The sequence below is a fragment of the Pan paniscus genome, chromosome 7 (genome assembly GCF_029289425.2).
Source record: "Pan paniscus chromosome 7, NHGRI_mPanPan1-v2.0_pri, whole genome shotgun sequence".
NCBI classification, from domain to species: Eukaryota; Metazoa; Chordata; class Mammalia; order Primates; family Hominidae; genus Pan; species Pan paniscus.
In genome coordinates, this window is record NC_073256.2 from 55,964,108 (window position 1) to 55,984,191 (window position 20,084).

Genomic DNA, 20,084 nt, shown 5'->3' on the forward strand with positions numbered 1-20,084 from the left:
TAGGTGCGGTAGCTCATGCCTGTAATCCCAGCTCTTTGGGAGGCTGAGGCTGGTGGATCACTTGAGGTCAGGAGTTCAAAAGCCAGCCTGGCCAACATGGCAAAACCCTGTCTTTACTAAAATTACAAAAATAATTAGCCCGGCATGGTGATGGGTGCCTGTAATCCCAGCTACCCGGAAAGCTGAGACAGGAGAACTGTTTGAACCCGGGAGGCAGAGGTTGCAGGGAGCCAAGATCATGCCACTGTACTCCAGCCTGGGCAACAGAGCAAGACTCCTACAAAAAAAAAAAAAAAAAAAAAAAAAACAGAAAGCAGAGCATTGAGACAGAGAGTGACTGAGGAGTTGCCAGGTGCAGCCACCTGAAGACCTAGAAAGAAGAGTGTGTCAGGCAGAGGTAACTCCAAGTGCAAAGACCCTGGGCTGGAAGCGCTAAGTATGTTCGAGAGATACTGTGGTTAGTGTAATTGTAGTTTAATAAACAACGGGGAAAGTCCTAGGAGATGAGGTCAAATGTCCATCTATAGAAGGCATCGAAGGCCTTTTGGTCTATAGGTGTTTGCCAGTTGGTAAATTATTTACATTGAAAAATAATAGAAAACTGTTGTCCCCAGTCCTGGAGCCAGTGTGGTGGAGTGGGAAGAATTCCACACTGGGAGTCAGGAGGCTTCTAGTTAGTTATCTGGTCAGATCAATTAACATCATGAGCCTTCATCTTCTCATCAGAAAGTGGAAAAAGGACCCTGCTTTAGAGGTGCTGGTGAGAATCAACTGCAGCAGTGGCCAGGCGCAGTGGCTCATGCCTGTAATCCTACCACTTTGGGAGGCCAAAGCGGGTGGATTACCTGAGGTCAGGAATTCAAGACCAGCCTGGCCAACATGGTGAAACCCTATCTCTACTAAAAATGCAAAAATTAGTTGGGCATGGTGGTGCAAGCCTGTAATTCCAGCTACTCAGGAGGCTGAGGCAGGAGAATCACTAGAACCTGGGAGGTGGAGGTTGCAGTGAGCTGAGATCCAACACTGCACTCCAGCCTGGGTGACAGAGTGAGACTCCATCTCAAAAAAAGAAAAAGAAAAAAATGCAGCAGTGTACACAAACAGTGGCAGCATATTATTTGGCACATGAGGTGGTCAAAAACTGAGGGGTGTTGGTATTTCTAGCCTGAGCATTATGGGACCTTGGGCAAGTTTCTTAAGAAAAAAAGGACCGATATCATCTATTGAGTAGCTACAAGGGGCAGGCCCCTGCACTGGGCAGTGTTCATGGGTTACACCTCCTTCCCGATTTATGCTGTGAGGGGGCAGGGCCCGGTGATACCCAAGATTCCATAAGCTTAGACATTTTCCATGCGACCACCAATCCAGGAGAGACAAAGGATGTCATTCCAAGGAGAACCAGGACAAGAGCAGTGCCAGGCAAGGCCTGAGGAACAGGGATCTGCAAGAGTTTCCAGAAGTCCACAGGGCCTCCATGCTGGTTAATATGAGGTGCTGGCTTGACTGGATTGAGGGATGCCTAGATGGCCGGTGAGGCATCGTTTCCAGGCACCTCTGTGAGGGTGTTTGGGAGGAGATTGGTGGGCGAGTCAGTGGACTGAGAGACAAAGACCTGCCCTCAGTGTGGGGGGCAGCATCCCATAGGCTGTGGGTCCCAGCTGGTAGATCGCAGGTGAAAGAGAGGGAATACTCAGCTCCCTCTTGCTTCCTCTCTGTGTCTCAGAGCAGGATGTCTTTTTCTCCTCCTGCCTTTGGACATCACACTCCAGGTTCTCAAGGGGATTCAGTGCATCCTGAGCTTAGGACAAGAAAAGACCTTCACCTTCCCCTCCTAGCAAAATGTTTTCTTGTTTGTGAAAAAAATGTTACAAACTCAGCCCAAGTCATTAGCCTTCATTCTGTCTTTGTCTTTCCCGCTGAAGACAATGCTCCTGCCCCTGCTGGAAGTCCTGAAACTTTCTCACCAGAAGAAATCATTCCCTTCTTTCTTCCCCGCCTCTTTCCTTCTTCTTTCCCTCCCTCCCTCTCTTTCTTTCTTCCTCCCAGGCTCCCTCCGTGTCCTCCCCCCGCCGGAACTCTCCTTGGCTTCATCTCTACAGGAAACCTGGAGGTTTCCTGCAGGGAAATTCTTCCAGCGGCTCTGCTCTCCTCAAACCTGGGGAGACTGATTTTCCTCCTCACCCCTCGAGGGCTTCTCTCCTGCTCTGGCACTTCCCCAGCCTTCACAAAAGAGGCTGCGGGTGAGGGTTTTTCCATTTAATTTCATTTTTCATCATTTTTACCCTTTTTGGATGGTTCACATTTGAGGGTCTCGGTGGATTAACTGGCCAATCAGATTTCATTATGAGCCCAAGTAGTTCTTATCATTAAACCTGTAATTTATTTCTTCTGTGTTTCATAAAATGTGAAATATTACCATTCTCCAGGAGCTTGAAGAGTGCAGAGATGCTCCATTAAGTTCAACACTGCTCCTCCATAAGAGGCTGTAATTATATGCGGATTTTTTTTTAACAGCTAAGTTTCTACTTGCAGATGCTAACAAAAGAAATAAGCTTTTAATCCAAACATAATTAATATGAATTACCTCCCTGGTACACCCTGGCTTTGCACTATTAAACTTAATTTTTGTTTTGCATGATAATTGTGTTATCATTACCGTTTATAGGAGAACTCAGGGACCCTCACTTTGTTTTCAGTCAAGACCAATGGGACTGGGAATGACTTCCCTCCCCTCTGCCAGCCAGACGCCTGTCCACCAGCCTTCCTGAGCCATCCCTCCCAGCCCCTGTGGCCTAGGGAGGCTGGGGTCACGGGCTGCATTGCCAGCCAGAGACCTTACTCCAATGAAAAAAGGAAACAGATTCCTACTTACACATTGGAGGATTTGCCACCCTAGAGACAGGCTCAGCCAGAGCTGCTGCTTAATCATCAGCATCAGCAGCATCATCATCATCATCATCATCATTATTATCATAATTGCTATTATTGTTCCTAACAGTAATGAGTACTACACAATTTCTCTGCAGCATGCTCCAGCTACCCTGCTAGTGGTTATTTCTCACAACTATCTGGGGATCCTGGACTCTGGATTAGTTAAGCAAAGCCCCAGAAAATCTTAGATTGAGCTCCAAACCCTGGGTCTTATTAAGGATTCTGTTCAGGACTCTGTTCAAGACCAGTTGATTCTCTCTCACCTCTGTGTGCCTCAGTCTACCTCTTTGCCTCCCACTCCATGAAAAACATTTATGGTTTTTGAATCTGAGAAGGAAACTGAAAATGATACTCTTTCTTTAATCAAAGAGTTATTAAATACCTATGGACTAGACAGTAGGTAGATAGATGGATAAATAGATAGATAATAGATATAGATAGATAGGTGATAGATAGACGATAGACAGACAGATGATAGATTAAAGATTGATAGATAGCTATAGATAGATAGACATCCCATGACCCCTGTCATCTAGGAATTTACAATCTAGTCGAAGGAGGAATATAGACACTCAAATGTTTAAGAAAAAGAGGAATTAAATGACAACACAAAACAATACCAATAATGACAAATGGAGTGCCTGAGAGTGTGAGCACTCATGGAAGAGGAGATTGCAAAAGTGCTCAGGGAAGACTTGGAATAGGAGCAAGAGCTTGGGCTGGACTCTGTGCACGGGGAGAATTTATGGAGGTGACTCCGTGGAGCAGAAGCTGCGGGGAGGGTGAGCACAGGCCTGGAAGAGAGAACACTCTGGGCACAGCCTTGAGGGAACCAACCCGGCTACAGCAAGATCTCCCCGCAGAGGCACAGGAGATGGGCTGGAAAGGTAACCTGGAGTCAGAACATGAAGAGCGCTGAGTGCCAGACCAGGTCATGGAGAGACATGGAATAATCTCAGATGACAGGGAGGCCTTCGTGGAAGTGGTGTCATCCACTGGTCAGCCTGGGGCACGTGGCAGGTGGGTTAGACAAGGAAGAGGCCTAGGCTAGGAAGGCAGGAAACCATGGCAACCGTGGGCAGCAATGAGGGCTCAACTTGTGTGGGAGAAGAGGACTAAAAAAAAGAAATAGCTAAAAGAGAGTCCATGGTACTTACCAAGGGAAAGGAAAGAGAGAACAGAGGATGGAATGCCTGGTAACTCACATTATTTAACAGAAATGATCACTCTAGGTGCTCTGTGGTACAGAGCACTCAAAACATAACACTAGGTGCCTAACACAAAGTTAGCACTCATGACTACTGGCTCCTGCTACCTGTTAGTATTAGTATTAGTATTAATGATAATTAGTATTAATTTGTATTATAATAATTCAAATGCTATACTATTTCGTCCTCCCAGTGTCTCTGCACAATTGTCCAGGATACTGTCTTACATACATTATATAGTTGGGTAAAGGAAATTCACTAAGAAATTAAGGAATTATCAAAATGTGATTTATTTTTCAGTGGCCAAGCGACAACCATGGGTCTTCAGATTCTTTCCTCAACAATGTCACTTAAAAAATTAGATGATAATAATAAGCAGTGCCCAGCCCAGGCCCCCACATCAGTCACAAAGCCAAGAGAGTTCTCCTACATGGGAATTACATCACTCAAGGGCCCTTTGTTCACAACCCTCTCTCCCTCCTCTAGGGGGTGAAAGGAGGAATTAAAATATTTATCATTTTTCAAGCACGCTGGACCCTGAGGAGCTGAAGGCTACTGTTGAAGATCCTTTACCATGATATTGGCCCCATTTTTCCGGTCAATCTAGCCTCCAGCAGCTTGAATAGTGTATTGCTTGAAGAGAGGTTTTGCTGTAGCAAAGACTCTTCTATGAAATCCAGTCTCACCAATGACCCAGAAACTGTAAATAGGGAATAAATTTTAATTAGAAGATCAACTCGGCAAACTGGGCTCTTGGTCCAAAATAGACCAAATGAAATTTAGTGATACAATCAGTATAAAGTTTTAACCCATGAGGAAGGGAGATATGATACCATTAAGTAAATGGATAAGAATAAAAAAGTAGAAAAGCATGAAAGAATAAAATCTAACAGGAAGAGACCCACAAAGGCAGAGTGAATCACAAGGTAAACATGAAGGAGCAGGAAGAGCCAAATGCTTTGCAGTGTGGTGGGACTGTGCCTGCTATGTGTTGTGTCTTTTGAAAACAGTCAGCATGAGGGTAGAATGAGAAACTATGGGCAGGCAACACAACAGAGACCCAGCAAGGAACCATCCCATGAGATTCGAGAGTTGGCCCCAACTCGGCACTGCACCCTCTGTGGAGCCAAACAGCTAACTTGGAAATGTGAATGGAGAAGTGATACAAAGAGTTGGAGAGGAGGGCCTATGAAACAACTGCAGGGCCCAGAATTATTTAGTCCAGAGTGGGAAAGTCTAGGAGAGAGGCTGAATTGATTTAACTGTAGGCTTCAAGCCAATGGTAGGCTGTCTTGACCCCCAAGAATGGTGCCAACTGGTCCTCTCCAAGTCACTTGAGGATAAAAGAGCAAGGAATGGACATGCCAGCCCCAGATTTATCTCTTTGTAATCCTTGGCTTTAAAACCTATGATGGTGGATGATGGGAGATTGCTTGGTGGGTACCATGTGCGTTGCTCCAGTGATGGAGGCACTGAAGGCCCTGACTTTACCACAATGCAACATACGTGTTATGGTTTGGATGTGTGTCCCCTCCAAATCTCATGTTGAAATGTGACCTCCAATGTTGCATTGAAGAAGAGTGGGCTTAGCAGGAGGTGGGCCTAGTGGGAGGTGTTTGGTTCTCGGGGGCAGATTCCCCATGAATGGCTTGGTGTCCTCCCCATGGTAATGAGTGGTAATGGATGATTGATGAGTTCACAGGGGTGCTGGTTGTTTAAGAGAGGCTGGGACCTCCCTCCCCTCTCTCTTGCTCCCTGACTCACCATGTGACACGTCCACTCCCCCTTCACCTTCTGCCTTGAGTAAAAGCATCCTGAGGCTTCCCTGGAAGTCAAGCAGATGCTGGTGCCCTGCTTCCTGTACAGCCTGCAGAACTGTGAGCCAAATAAACCTCTTTTCTGTGTAAATTACCCAGCCTCAGGTATTTCTTTATAGCAGCACAAGAACAGACTAACACAATATCAGTGTAGCAAAGTTGCAGTTGTACCCAATAAAGATATACTAATTTTAAAAAAGAAAAAACAAAATAAAATAAAACCTATGAAGAGCAGCTTCTTTGCTCCTGTTTCCTTAGCCTTCCTGCCTCTGTCTCTCACACCCAGGAGTAGCCCATTTCTAGATGGTAATTTGGCTAGCCACATTCTTCCGACACCTGATATCCAAAACATCCCAGAGTACAGAGGATGGAAGTGACCTTGAGTGGCCCTTTAGCTCATCCTCTGCCTCTGGGTACCTCAAGTGTATAAGCAGGTTTCTAAACTTACTTGATATTACCAGGTAGGCATCACAGCCCATCTAAAGTATAATCTGGTCCAAAAACATCATTGTGAAAGACACCCTACAATGGCCTCTTATAACAACCTCTTAAAGAAAAATTTAAAACTAAAAGGTGTATAAAGAAACATTTAAAAAAAAGAAAAAAGAAGATGTTCTGGAAGAAATATACAGAATTTCTCACCAGAGTCCACAGAAACAGCTAGAGAAGCAAGGCTACCTCTTGGGCCCTTGGAGGCCAGAAGTGGGACTCATACCCCATCCTCCTCTAGTCTGCACCCTCTTTACCTTCTCGCCTACTAGAAGATATGGCCAGAGGACATGAGGGGCCTGTGTGGTTCCAGCTTACCAACCCCAGAGGAAAGGGTTCTGTCACTCTCACAGGCAAGAATGGTTTGGGATCTAGGTTAAATCAGCAGCTGTGAAATCCTGCCTGCTGATGTGGTGGAATCACTGGCTCCCTAAGTAGGAGGCAGCACTGGGTACTCATCAGAATCTGGTCTCTAGAGATGGAGGACTTGGAACTGAGCATGTCACCTAACCTCTCTGTGGCTAAGTTTACTCATCTGTAAAATGACAGTGATCATACTACCTACCTACCTCATGCAGTTGCTGAGAGGATTAAATAAGTTAATGTGTATAAAGTGATCTGAATAGTGCCTGGCACACCTTTAACTATTAGCTGTTTACTAGTTCTTAAAAGACTCTTTCTTTTTGGTTGTCATGGAGTAGGCTGTTCCCAAGTCCAAATTCACACTCTGAAATTGTCATCACGGTAGAATAAATACTATTATTTATTACATAGTATTAACAGGCCATCAGACTCTTATCAAATATCCTACTGGGTTATATGGATATTTTATCCATTAGGCAGAAAGCGCAAATTCTGAAACTTATACGTTATAAACTGCATAAAAATACAAACTTATTTAGACCAAGACCTTTATAAAATTATTTAATAAAATAATCTATGCATAACAAATAATTTCTGGCAGATGCATGAAAAAAGAAAGATTTATTAAATAATCTTTTTACGTCATTGCTACCCATGGTCTCTACTTGAATTTTGTTATATTTTTCTTCCAGCTATTTCTCTATATTCTAGTGGAATTTTAACCTAATTATAACCATTCTATGTGTCATCATTTCCCAAAACTTTCTCCCGCAGAACACCAGTGTTCAAGGATGGTAATAGATGTTGGTTGGATAAAGGACTCCAGAGTGAAACAAGTTCAAGAAGCAATAGGTTAAGCCACAACACTTCTCAGAACCTTCAGTGCTGATGAGCATCATGAAGTCTTGAGAGGGGCGTGTGAAACCAAGTATTTCCAAATATATTTGACATGGGAATAGTGTTCCAAAAAACATGCTTGGAAAAATGCTACTCTACAATTTTGTATTCTTCTTATCACAAACATTTCTATATTTTTTCATAAACTTCCTTCACTTCTATATTAGTCCATTCTCAAGCTGCTAATAAAGACATATTCAAGACTGGGTACTTTATAAAGGAAAGAGGTTTAATTGACTCACAATTCAGTATGGCTGGGGAGGCTTCAGGAAACTTACAATCATGGTGGAAGGGGAGGCAAACACATCCTTCTTCATATGGAGGCAAGAAGGAGAAGTGCCGAGCAAAGAGGGAAAAGCCCCTTATAAAATCGTTAGACCTTGTGAGAACTCACTCAGTATCTGGAGAACAGCAGCATGGGGGTAACCACTTGTATGATTTAATTACCTCCCACCGAGTCCCTCCCACGACAAGTGGGGATTATGGGAACTACAATCCAAGATGAGATTTGGGTGGGGACACAGCCAAACTGTATCAACATCCTTTTAAATCACTGCATAATAATCTACTAAGAAGATATGCCATTAGTTATTTAACCATTCTGCTATACGTAGACATTTCAATTAATTTCAACTTTTGGCTAATATAAATAAAACTACAGCTAACATCTTTTGGCATTGTAGGTTTAAAAAAAATAGACACGTGTTTAGGTTTGATTTCTTAAGACAGACTCCCAGAAGGAGAATTACTGGGTCAAAGGGTACAAATGTTTTAAGTTCATGGAACATAATTCCAATTTGTTTTTCAGCAGGTCCATATCCATTTTCACTACCCGGCAGCAGGTGACAGAGCCCACATGACACACCCAGAGCAAGGCAAGTGGCCAGAAGGCTAAGAGTGGGGCCCCTGATGGCTACTTTCAGCAGCCTGTGCAGCTGTCAGAGCAAGTGCCAACCCTCTCCTCTCTTTCACCTGTGTCTCTCTCCCTCAGTTCTTAAAACACAGACTCATCAGGGGCTCCAGTTTGTGAAATTTCTGAGCTAATCCCACAGAGTAAAGCACACACCAGTGTCCCTTGTCACTAAATCTACAGGCCACAAAAAGAGGTCCTGCTCCCAGTGGAGCACTGGTAAATGTTTAACACCCAGCAACTCAAGGGGAAAAACACCCTGATTTGTAGCATTTGCCACTTCCTGTGGTGTAAATACTCTCATCACAGCTGGTTTCTAGCTAACAACTTACCAGCATAATGTCACAGAACTTGGAACTGGACAGACATGTGCATAACAGGCTCTTGTAAGCTAGTGGGGCCAGCCTCAGACATCACTGCCTGTTTGTCTCCGGACCATTGAATTTTTCTCTCTTCTCCTCCATACTTGACTCCCCCCACCCCCCATATGGATTCTCCTCCGCATCTGACCACATGCAAGATCCAGAATAGCAGAGGCCTGCTCTGGGTGCTCCCATATCCCTGAACCACAATACTGTCACACTCATACGACACTTTTGCTTCAGCTCGATTCACTAGAGAGGTCAGTGGGATTGAAATGCCAAGTACCCTCACCCACAGACAACTTAACCCCGTGGCATCAACTAAGGCTGCCCTGCTGTGCAGCTGTTCCCCCTCCTCCAGCCTCTCTGTTCTCACTACAGAGTCTTAGACTGTCTTTCTTCACACCCCTGCTCGCTGGCTTCTCACCTTCCACTCCACTTTGAGATTTACCAAGCTCCTGATCTTTCCTTTGCCTCCAGTTTCCCAGCCAGCATTCACCCCATGGATCTGACGACAAATTCCATTTTCACATGAGTGAACAAAATCGGGTGAGATTTTAAAATTACTCTTTTTCTCTCTGGCTATTCCAGAAACTCCCTTTGCCAACCCCCTGAAACCCCATGAACATGTATTCACCCACGGAGGATTGAACAGACCCTCCACTCTGTGAGTGAGTGGACTCTGGTACCCTGTCAGCCCCCAACCCCAATACCAGATACTATTCACTGCATCCTCCACTGAGTATGGTCAGAGATTCTTCACTTCCAGACTTGAGTCTATCAGATGCCCAAACTGAACTCTTGGTTGGAACATCTTGCTGTGTGTTCCATCCATCTGACTCGATCACCCATGCCACCTATTCCAAAATCACAGCTGGGAATCACTCTGGCCCCTTGGGAAATCCCAGCTGTCACCCAAGCCATGTCCTGTGGGACAGGTGGAGCCTGCCATTCCTAGTGTCAGGAATCTCCATGAGAAAGCACCCTCCGCACTGCATACACACAATGTTGTCCTGAGTGCAGCTTATCTGTCCCTACTGCTTCCTTTCCCTCTCACAGTCAGTAGGGACAGCCTTATTGTTCTCTTGTGTCAGTCTCAGCTGGGAAGAGGAAGCTGGGATTGCAGAAGAGGGCAGAAGCGAAAAATGCAACAGGAAAAGGAAAAGGAGAAAATGCTATGGCCAAATGGAAAGGAACCATCGAAGGTACTGGGATGATGGAATGTGCTATGGTCTCCAACATTCCATTGGGAGTTGCGGACCCTAAAGAACATAAATGATGTCTTTTACCTAAAAACAGAGAAATCAACAGATCACTTTTAAGATCCCTACCAGGATCTTAAGATTCCATTCCAGCTAAGAGTGTTGTTGCCCCATCCAAACACATGTATGAAATAGTTAACAGCAGTATTCTCGAGTTAAATCAGGGAGGATGCCTCACAGTGTTACAGGGAAGCATATGGATCCCCATATTTTTTACCCAAGGCATTCTATTCTAAGCTTGGGCTCAATCTGGAAGTTACTCTTCCCCCAAAATGAGTCTAGCTCAAACACCTTCACCCTATCAGAGTGTAGGGCACTGTGGTGAATATGGGGCAGCTGTCAGGGAGTAGGCATCAAGAAACAGAAAGCCAGGATCATTCAAATCCAAATCCCTGGAAAGTAAAGCTGGCAGTCGGGATTTGACTGATCAGATTAGAGGAAGCCCTTTCCTACGTATCCCAGGTAAAGATTCTTTACTTCAAGAAACCTAGAGGATTTACTTAAACACAGATAACTTTCTGTGGTTAGTAAGGAGGACCTTGATGCAAGGAACGCCATATCCCAACCAGAACCACTGGAGGAACAAATACATCTTGCTCATCCTGTGCACAAAGCACAGGAGAAAAAAACAGCCTAATGTGGAAGAAGAAAAATACAGAGTAAATCATAATAAAAACGACCCCCTCCTCCTCCTCCTCACCCCAGCCACACATGGTTTGGTTAATTCCTTAATGAGGATGGAGTGTAATTAATATCGGAACTCCACAGTATAATTACTGCATGTAATTATGCTGGAGTTAACTGTAAAGCAAATCATATATAGTTTGCATTCTGTAAGTTTTCAGTTCATCTTTTTGGGGGGAAGCTGGGGGGGATTTTATAATATTCTTCAATAAAGAACACCTCTAGGAATAGATATATCAGATGAATCCCTTTGGACATTTCATTCTAGACTGAGATGCCCAGAATTGCCTAATCTAGCAGCTGCACAACCTACAGAATTCTGCCTTTAAAGGCTTATTCCTGCCTGGTAGACCAGCCCAGGGAATGAGCAGCTCACAGGGACACATAAGCGACGACAGGCTAATCGGAACCTGCCTCAGAATTAAGGTCCCCTCATGGTGGCCCGGCTGCTGAGTTCTTGTGTGGCCTCTGCAGGCTGTGTCTGTGTATCCCTGGCCCTTCACCTCAAAACAGTGCATGTCCTCAACCTGGGTGTTTCTCTGTTGTCCCAGGCTCTCCACCCATCCCCAAGGACCTGAACGCTCTTTCTACTCCCTTCCTGGTTCTCAGAGTATAATCTATTACATTCAATAGAGGAAGGAATACAGCCCTCCAACTGCTCTAAAATGCAAACCACATGTGGTTAATGAAACTAGGCCTCCGTATGATGCACTTTTCGTTTTGTGCAAGCGAGTGAGAGAGACAGAGAGACGAAGAGACCTGGATGGTGGTCTATAGAAGAATCCTAGAGAATTTGGGATGGAGAGAGTTAGCCAAATTGCAGGAGACATTTTCCCCGGCTCCCACTTTCTTCCCACTAACCACCCCCGCCACGCAGGTGCTTCTTATGTGGGCCCTTTCCACAGTCTTGGAATATCTGCTCACTCCACCAGGTGCTGCTCTCACTCCCAGCACCACCCACCCCTCATCCCCACATTCCATTCCCTGGAGTGGCTGCAAGAATCTTTTCCAGGAGCATAAGCCTTTATCTCAGGTGAGAAGACTGCTTGAAAGCTAAACTAATTAATTAATGTTGAAGAAACCTCTAATTCTCCCTTATCAACTCAACTCAATGTCTGAGGGCCCTTCCTTTCTTTGCCCTCGGAAGTGCCTCTCCCCTGTCCATCATTGGACCCTTCATCCATGAGCTTTCTTGCCCCAAATCCCTCCCTCCACTCCTGGGCTTCCTACAGCACTGGGTCTGAGTGGCTGAGCCTTTAAGCTCAGATGTCCAGGCCTGCATCTTCTGCTGCTGATCAGGAACCCAAGCAGTGAACTCCTGACACCTTCCCTCTAGCCTCCTCACCTCTAGAACAGGGTCTAAAGATTTGACCTCCTTCAAGAATCTCTCAGGCAAGCAGTGCCCCCTCCCACACCTCAAACTCTGCAGGGAGTCAAGAGGGCTTAGAGGGCAGCCAGGTGCACTGCTCACCTATGCAGCCACCACTCCCTCCCCTCCAGCAACCCCTAGCACCTCCACGAGGACTTACCAGATCCAGAGAAAGGGACAGAACCATCCCCATATGCCCCGCAGTCCCCCCGCCTCCTGTCCCCGCAGTCAGCCTTCAAAGGCCACCCTTAGCCAGAGTAAGTGACACTAAAAACAATGATCCCCCAGCTTCCACACGCCCCCCTCCCCCGCCTGCCCACTGATAATAATGGGCCAAGACACTTTTATTATCATTATTAATTAGCACTTTCAAGCAATGGAATTAAATCAATATGGTGGACTGAAACTAATTTTAACAAGCCATTGAGATCAATCATTGGGACTTTTATCTACATAAATGCCACTAAACTCAGCTCGTTAGTGTAACATTAGCTGGGAAGAAAAAGAAGGGAGACTGGCGGGGTTTTAATTAGGAAGACATAAACTGAGCCACAATTTTTCTTCTTTGATTTGCTTTTAATCTCGTCTGCAAAGCTCTTCTGGTGCTGCCCAGGCTGATTCTCAGTCCCAGGCCACTTGGGCAGAAAGAGGAGGGGATGAAGTGATGAGAGTTGAGGGGTGAGTGGCTGGGAACACTGAAGATGCCCTGTTCCCCAGGGGCACCCCAACATGAGTGGGGCTATCACCCTGCTGACCCTGAGCCCTGGATCCTCACAGTCAGCGCTGACCACTGCTTCCTTTATATTCACCTTTGTTTAGCATTTATTCATTTATGCATTACATGAAATTTATTTATGTTTATTGATTCATTCAATGAACAACAGACAAGCACTTAATATGTGCCAGCCACCCGCTCACTGTTCTCAGAGAATTAAAGTTAAAATGAGCAAGACGTGGTTCTACTCCCACAAAAAACCTGCAGTCTAGTCTTATTTGCTCCTAGATTGACAGGCTGGAGAGCAAGGACAATGACTCATCTGTCTGTGTGCCCCTCCCCATCTGGCTCTGCAGAAGCCCAGAAATGCTTGGGGTGTGTGGTTAAGAAACCTCCTTCCCTCCCCACCCTTCATTTCTCTCTGTGCCCAGCACCCTGCTCCCTGCTGCCACACCTTCCCTGTTTTGTGGGTACCCAAGCCTACCTACCTCTGGTCTTACTCAGTCTCATAACATTTTTCCAGCCTGATTCCCTGACAAGCTGTGGCTTCTTATTCTTCAAGACTCCATTCTAGGGCCACGATGTGGAGGGAGCTGGGTGGCTGGCTGCATGGGCTTCCTCCCGGCTGCTCATTTCTGCCTGTGGGACAGCCATCCCCATGTGTCGCTGTGGTCTTCTGTCTGGTCCTGCTGGCCTCCTGGACCAAGCTGCAAGCACCTGGAAGGCAGGGACTGAACGTGAGCCACATTTCTGTCCTCAACATCTCCTAGGATGCCTGGTGCAGAGCTGGTACTCAATTCAGACCTGTAGACAAGCATGACACCATCTATGTTTACCAAAGACTGGGATAAAACCCCAACTCAGCATCTGAGGTCCACCCTGAGCACTGGAGGTTCTCCAAGTACTTCCTCCCTCTGCCTCTCAGTACAGATCACGTCTTCTAGGTGTGCTATGCACATTTCATCACCCACCTTCTGGCTCATCGCACTTGCTCTGCTTCCGGTGAGTCTCACCTTCCGAAATCCTACTCATGCATCCAGGCCTATCTCAAGCCTTCCTCATCCACTAATGCAGACTTCTCTGATTCCGTGAGCCTTTCCTGCCCTCTTCTTGCTTGGCCACCCATAGGGGCCTTATCACAAACTACTTTCTGCCGCTAGCTATATGCTGCACCCTGACTTTTCCCTCTGAATTTGGAATCGAAATCTTCCCATGTGGTGCTGCCTATGGGAAGCAAATCAACCCTCAGTGGAGCAGAGTGCCTGGGGTCAAATTCCAGCTCTACTGCTTATTACATTCACCGCCTTGGGTAAGTTGCTTAACCTTGCTATATCTCCGTTTCCTCACCCGTAACATGGGAACAAAACAGTACCTGCTAGGATTACTGTAGAAATTAGATGCAATAGTTCACATAAATCATTATGCCTGGCACTTAGTAGTTGGTCAGTGTGTTGGTCATTACTACTATCAGGGCTGTAATTGTTACTACTATTACCAATTCGTGTGCTCTGATTTCATCTCCATCAAGCAAGCTATTGATTATAATTTGGCTTCCCTACAAGAAAAGACCCTGCTGATCTGTTAAAAGGAGGTTCAATCTACTTATTAGATGTTTCTCATTATAAATTCATAAATTGACATCCTAGATTGCATCTATCAGTCTCTTATAAGTTAGATTTAGATTAAATTAACTCATAAGTCCAGTTCACACTTGTGTATACTAGCAATCAAATTTCTGAGGCTGAGGTCCTAGATCTTGGCAACCAAACCAAGGTACCGCCAACTTGGGGCTTTGTCTGTGCAGCCAGTGTGGCTTCAGGGGCCATATGTCCTTTAGTCTCATTGTTTCACCTCTGTAAGCAAGTTACTGAAAACCTCCAAGCTTCAGTTTCCTCATCTGTAAAACATAGAAAATAGAAAAACATCTGCATCCAATGGATGCAGGTAACGGTTAGACAAACCAATGAATGGAAAGCACTTGACCATTGCCTTCACAGCTAGGTGCTCAATAAGCATGAACTCTAGGCACACTTAATTATCCTACTGCCTCACCATACATTTTTTATGCTTACAGTTTAAACAGTACTTTCTATTTACAAAGCCCTTTCACAGGTGTTATCCTACTTCTCACGACAACCACTCCCACCTAATAATAGAGAAGGAACTAGGAACAAACTAAGTCACTTTCCTGAATGGTGGCTGCCAGGGACTGGGGGCAGGGGAAGGGGAGATGTTGGTCAAAAGGTACAGAATTTCAGTTAGATAGGGTAAGTTCTGGAGATCTATTGTACAGCATTGTGACTATAGTTAATAATAATATAGTGTATACTTGAAAATCCCTAAGAGAGTAGATCTTAAATATTCACACCAAAAAACAAAAATAACTATATGAGGTGTTAGGTATGTAAATTAGCTTGATTGCAGTAATCATTTTACTATGTACACATACATGAAAGCAACATGTTATACATTATAAATACATAAAATTTTTATTTGTCAATTATACCACAATAAAGCCAGAAAAAATTGAATAAAGTCACTTTGTTAAGATCACAGTTTGTAAGTTATGAGACCAGGACTCACACCCAGCTCTTCCAGGTCTTCTTCCCCTGTCTAGTGTCCTCTCTTTATAAAATATCTGCCTATTCAATAAATGAACAACAACAAAACCCCTCTGTTTTGTTTAATTACACTTTAAAACTAGTTTGAAATTTTGGCATTACTCTAAAGTCCCTTCCGTGTCCTGGCATCTGTGGCCTTATTAGTCATACTAACAAGCTACCCTAGTTCTAGAGGCCCTGGACAAAAAAAAAAAAAAAAAAAAAACTAACTGATTCACTTGCACTGTGATGACTATGAAATGTGGGCCATGAATCTGAGAACAGACCAGATTTTCTACATCCTTTGGGCATTTTGCTGGGTGCCTCGCCTTGGGGTCATCCATCACTACAGCATCTCCTGACGAACAGCGAGACAGGTTGTGGGAGAACAGAGGAGCCCCAGGCCCCAAAGGGAGCATCTGGGATGCCTCCCTTTGTCTTTGCGGCTGCTTGTCTGTCTCGTGTAGTTAGACAAGTTCTCCAGCCACAGAAGCTTGGGGGAAAGCAAGTTTACTTCATATTTCATAGTCACAGATCTGGTAGCCTATGTACTGTGAAGTAGCTTAAACTAGAGAATTTCCTTTCTGGAGAGTCCCTACATCTGGCAGCCCCCGAAAACACATGGTGGAAGGTGCAGGCCTTGATGGTAGAATCCTTGAGACAGGTGGGACTGCAGCCCCCCAGTGCTCCAGCAAGCTGTCCAGGCACACAGATCCATGGGAAGTCCCATCACTGCCTTGCAGTTCCAACTTTCATCCCAGCACTGTATTTTTACTTAGAAACTAGACGTTTCAATTGCCCTCAAGACTCAAGACTTCTTCTTGAACCAAATTTCTCACCATCCCAATCCCTCATCATCTCCCGGCCCCAAACAAAAATGTCCTGACTTCTTAGTGTCTAACAATGAAACCACCATTCTCAGGGTCTCTCAGACTCAAGACCCTGCCATTGTTTTTTTAAATTCCTTCACCATAATTCTCTAAACTCAAAAAAATAGCTGTAGATGTAGACTAGGTACTAGGTATAGACCTCAGTCACGGCTCTTCTCATCTCAGATTTGGAAATCTACAGCAGTTCCCAAATTTGTCTCCTCAATAATAGGGTCCTCCCTGATCAGTTCTACTAAATCAGGGGATGGCAAACTTCTGGAAAGGGAAAGATAGTAAATATTTTAGGCTTTGTGTCTGTACTACAAATATTACAGGCTCTGTTGCAACTACTCGGTCAGGTGTTGCAGTATAATAGCAGCCAGAGACATAAATGAATGTGTGTGGCTGTAGTATAATAAAGCTTTATTTACAAAAACAGGTGGCAGGCTGGATTTAGCCCAGGGGTTATTATATGCCAACTTCTGTTCTATATTATTCTCATATTAATCTTAAACACCATAGTCACTATCATTTTGTAGTGTTTGCATAAGTGTAATTAGGTCAAGAAATAAGACACAAACTCCAGTCTATAGCAGACATTGTTGACACCTTGCCTCATAGTCCTTAGTCCACTGCTGAGTTTACCTGTAGCCTCGGGGTGCAGCTCCCAGGAGTACTGAGAGCTTCTGAGCTATACCCACACTCTCTGTTTCACTGCCTGAGGGCTTTCTCTAATACCTTGGAAACTGCTCAGCTCCTGTGCAAGGCAGGCCAGAAATAACCAGGAATTCAACACCATCAAGAACACCCCTCACCAATAGGAAATGTGAACTGGTGTATACATATTACACTTCCCCATCCCTTAGGAAGACAATTCTACTTTTTAAATTTTTTTAGTTTATTTATTTATTTATATATATATATTTATTTATTTATTTATTTTTGAGATGGAGTCTCGCTCTGTCACCCAGGCTGGAGTCAGTGGCGCAATCTCAGCTCACTGCAACCTCTGCCTCCCGGGTTCAAGCAATTCTCCTGCCTCAGCCTCCTGAGTAGCTGGGACTACAAGCATGTGCCACCATGCCCGGCTAATTTTTTTGTATTTTTAGTAGAGACAGTGTTTCATCATATTGGCCAGGCTGGTCTCAAGCTCCTGACCTCGTGATCCACCCGCCTTGGCCTCCCAAAGTGCTGGGATTACAGCTATGAGCCACCGTGCCCGGCCCAAGGAAGACAATTCTGAGGCACATTCTAGATGGATCCACAGAGAGTCCCAGCAGGGTTGAGAATCAATCCCAAAGCAGAAACCTGTTGGTTCAGGTATCCTCCTCAGCTTCTCTTCCACAGCTGTCACATTTTCTCACCCCCTCACATGCTTCCTAACAACGAAACCATCATTCTCAGGGTCTCTAGGAGATTTGTCTCTGGGTCTGAATTCAGGGTAACTAAACTAAGACCTCTTCTGACTGTTAATCCAGGACTCCTTTTTTCCCTGTTAACTTCCTTCAAAGAGTCTACAATGGCACTTTTACTTCTGATAATATAGCAGGCTGAGCATTCTGAAAATATCTTCTGATCCTAACATTTAGGTACTAGATAAATCATGCAAACACTTTTAAATACATTTCTGTGTTTTCAAGGAAGTAAGGAAAGTCAACAAGGGCCACATACTTACATACACAAGCAAAGAGTGAGTGGAAACAGGAGTGGTAAGTGATACCCTGGAAGCAAATGTCAAAAACCCAGAGTTTTGGAGATTAATGTGTGTGATGGTTAGTGCCGAGTGTCAACTTGATTGGATTGAAGGCTGCAAAGTATTGTTCCTGGGTAGGTCTGTGAGGATGTTGCCAAAGGAGATTAACATTTGAGTCAGTAGACTGGGAAAGGCAGACCCACCCTCAATCTGGGTGGGCACAATCTACTCAGCTGCCACCATGGCCAGAATAAAAGCAGGCAAAAGAACGTGGAAAGAGTAGACTGGCTAAGTCTTCTGGCCTCTGTCTTTCTTTTGTGCTGGATGCCTCCTGACCTCAAACATCAGACTTCAAGCTCTTCAGCTTTTGGACTCTTGGACCTACACCAGTGGTTTGCCAGGGGCTTTCAGGCCTTTGGCCACAGACTGAAGGCTGCACTGTCAGCTTCCCTACTTCCGAGGTTTTGGGACTTGGACTGACTTCCTTGCTCCTCAGCCTGCAGACGACCTGTTGTGGGACTTCACCTTGTGATCGTGTGAGTCAATACTCCTTAATAAACTCCCTTTCATATACACATCTATCCTATTCGTCCTGTCCCTCTAGAGAACCCTAATACAATGTGGCTTTGATGTGAATGGGAAATGGGAGGCCAGGCTTTGGCCTCATGCAAGGTCAAGGAACTAAACTTACTAAGTCCTCCGCATAAATATATATCCTCATTGAAAGGGTTAACTGAAAAAAAGCAGCCTTCTAACAAAGGAAAACTGTCTCTGTGGTAGCTCTAGATAGAAATATATATAAATAGTCTTCCCTTATAATGTGTAACCTAGATCTGTTCTCACTGGGACATCAGAAGTTTGAATTTGTACTGCTCATAAGGAAAAAAATGCCAATCTGAGAAATTGAAGTCTACCTGGTTTAATAGTGCTCCAAATTTCAAACAGAAGCAGATTTTTTGAGGGGAAAAATAAAAACCACAAAGTCCTCAAATCAGATCCCACAAATTACATTCAATCAAACAAGAGCCCAAGTAAAAACTTAAGAAATGAAAAAAGTAAAAAGCTAACAGAAGCCAGCATCAGTAGAAATGGAAAAGATTAAAGTTATGCCCACCAACAGATTTGAATACTGGGTTATCAGAGAGTGAATACAACTAATTATTAAATTATTTAAAGAAAAGAGAGAAAATTGGGAAAATGGACAAAGTGCCAGAGAGTATCAAAACATGGCAAGACAAATTTTTTAATTAAAATGAAAGATACAATCATTGAAATTAAAAACTCCAAGAAAGGTTTTAACATCATTTTAGACACCCTTGAGAAATAAATTTATGAAGTGGAAAAGAGCTGACAAGTTATATAGAACTCAGCATACAGAGGTAGGGGGTAGAAAATAGGAAGGAAGGTGAAGTCAAGAAACATGAAGGATAGAATTAGAATTTATATAACACATATGTAACTGAAGTTACAGAAATAGTCAATGGGATAGAGGCAATATTCAAAGGAATAATTGAAAGAAAAATAATAAGAAATTTCCAAAATTTGTGAAAGATATACATTCATATAAAAAACAAAATTATATGAAGTAGTATAAATAAAATATAATGCACTCCTATAAACTTTGTAGTTAAACTGCAGAAGAGCAAAGAAAATAAAAATATTTTTAAACACACAAAAGACTGATTGCCAAAAATAAAAATGCAAAAAAGAAATCAATAACTAGACTAACAACAGACTTCTCACTTGTGACAATGGAAGTCAGAATATAATGGAATAATATCTTCGATGTGCCAGGAAAAAGGAACTGTCAACTATGGACAGTCTATCCAGAAAACCCACATTTCAAGTTCCTATCAGATTAAAAAATAAAATAATAGTTTACCACAAAGATATCCTCACTAAGGAATTTAGCAGA

General features: G+C 44.0%; 1 long non-coding RNA gene across 3 annotated transcripts in view; it reads right to left on the reverse strand.

Moving 5' to 3' along the window:
• LOC103783680 (uncharacterized) overlaps window positions 1-20,084 on the reverse strand; it is a 90,123-nt gene that overhangs the window by 4,132 nt on the left and 65,907 nt on the right. For 2 of the 3 annotated variants that reach the window (XR_010112925.1, XR_010112924.1), the window contains exon 4: window positions 13,496-13,724. This is a non-coding gene — a long non-coding RNA (uncharacterized LOC103783680). Of the gene's footprint in view, window positions 1-4,712; window positions 4,840-13,495; window positions 13,725-20,084 lie in introns of all 3 variants that reach the window. The other variant, XR_010112926.1, reaches the window with a different exon arrangement.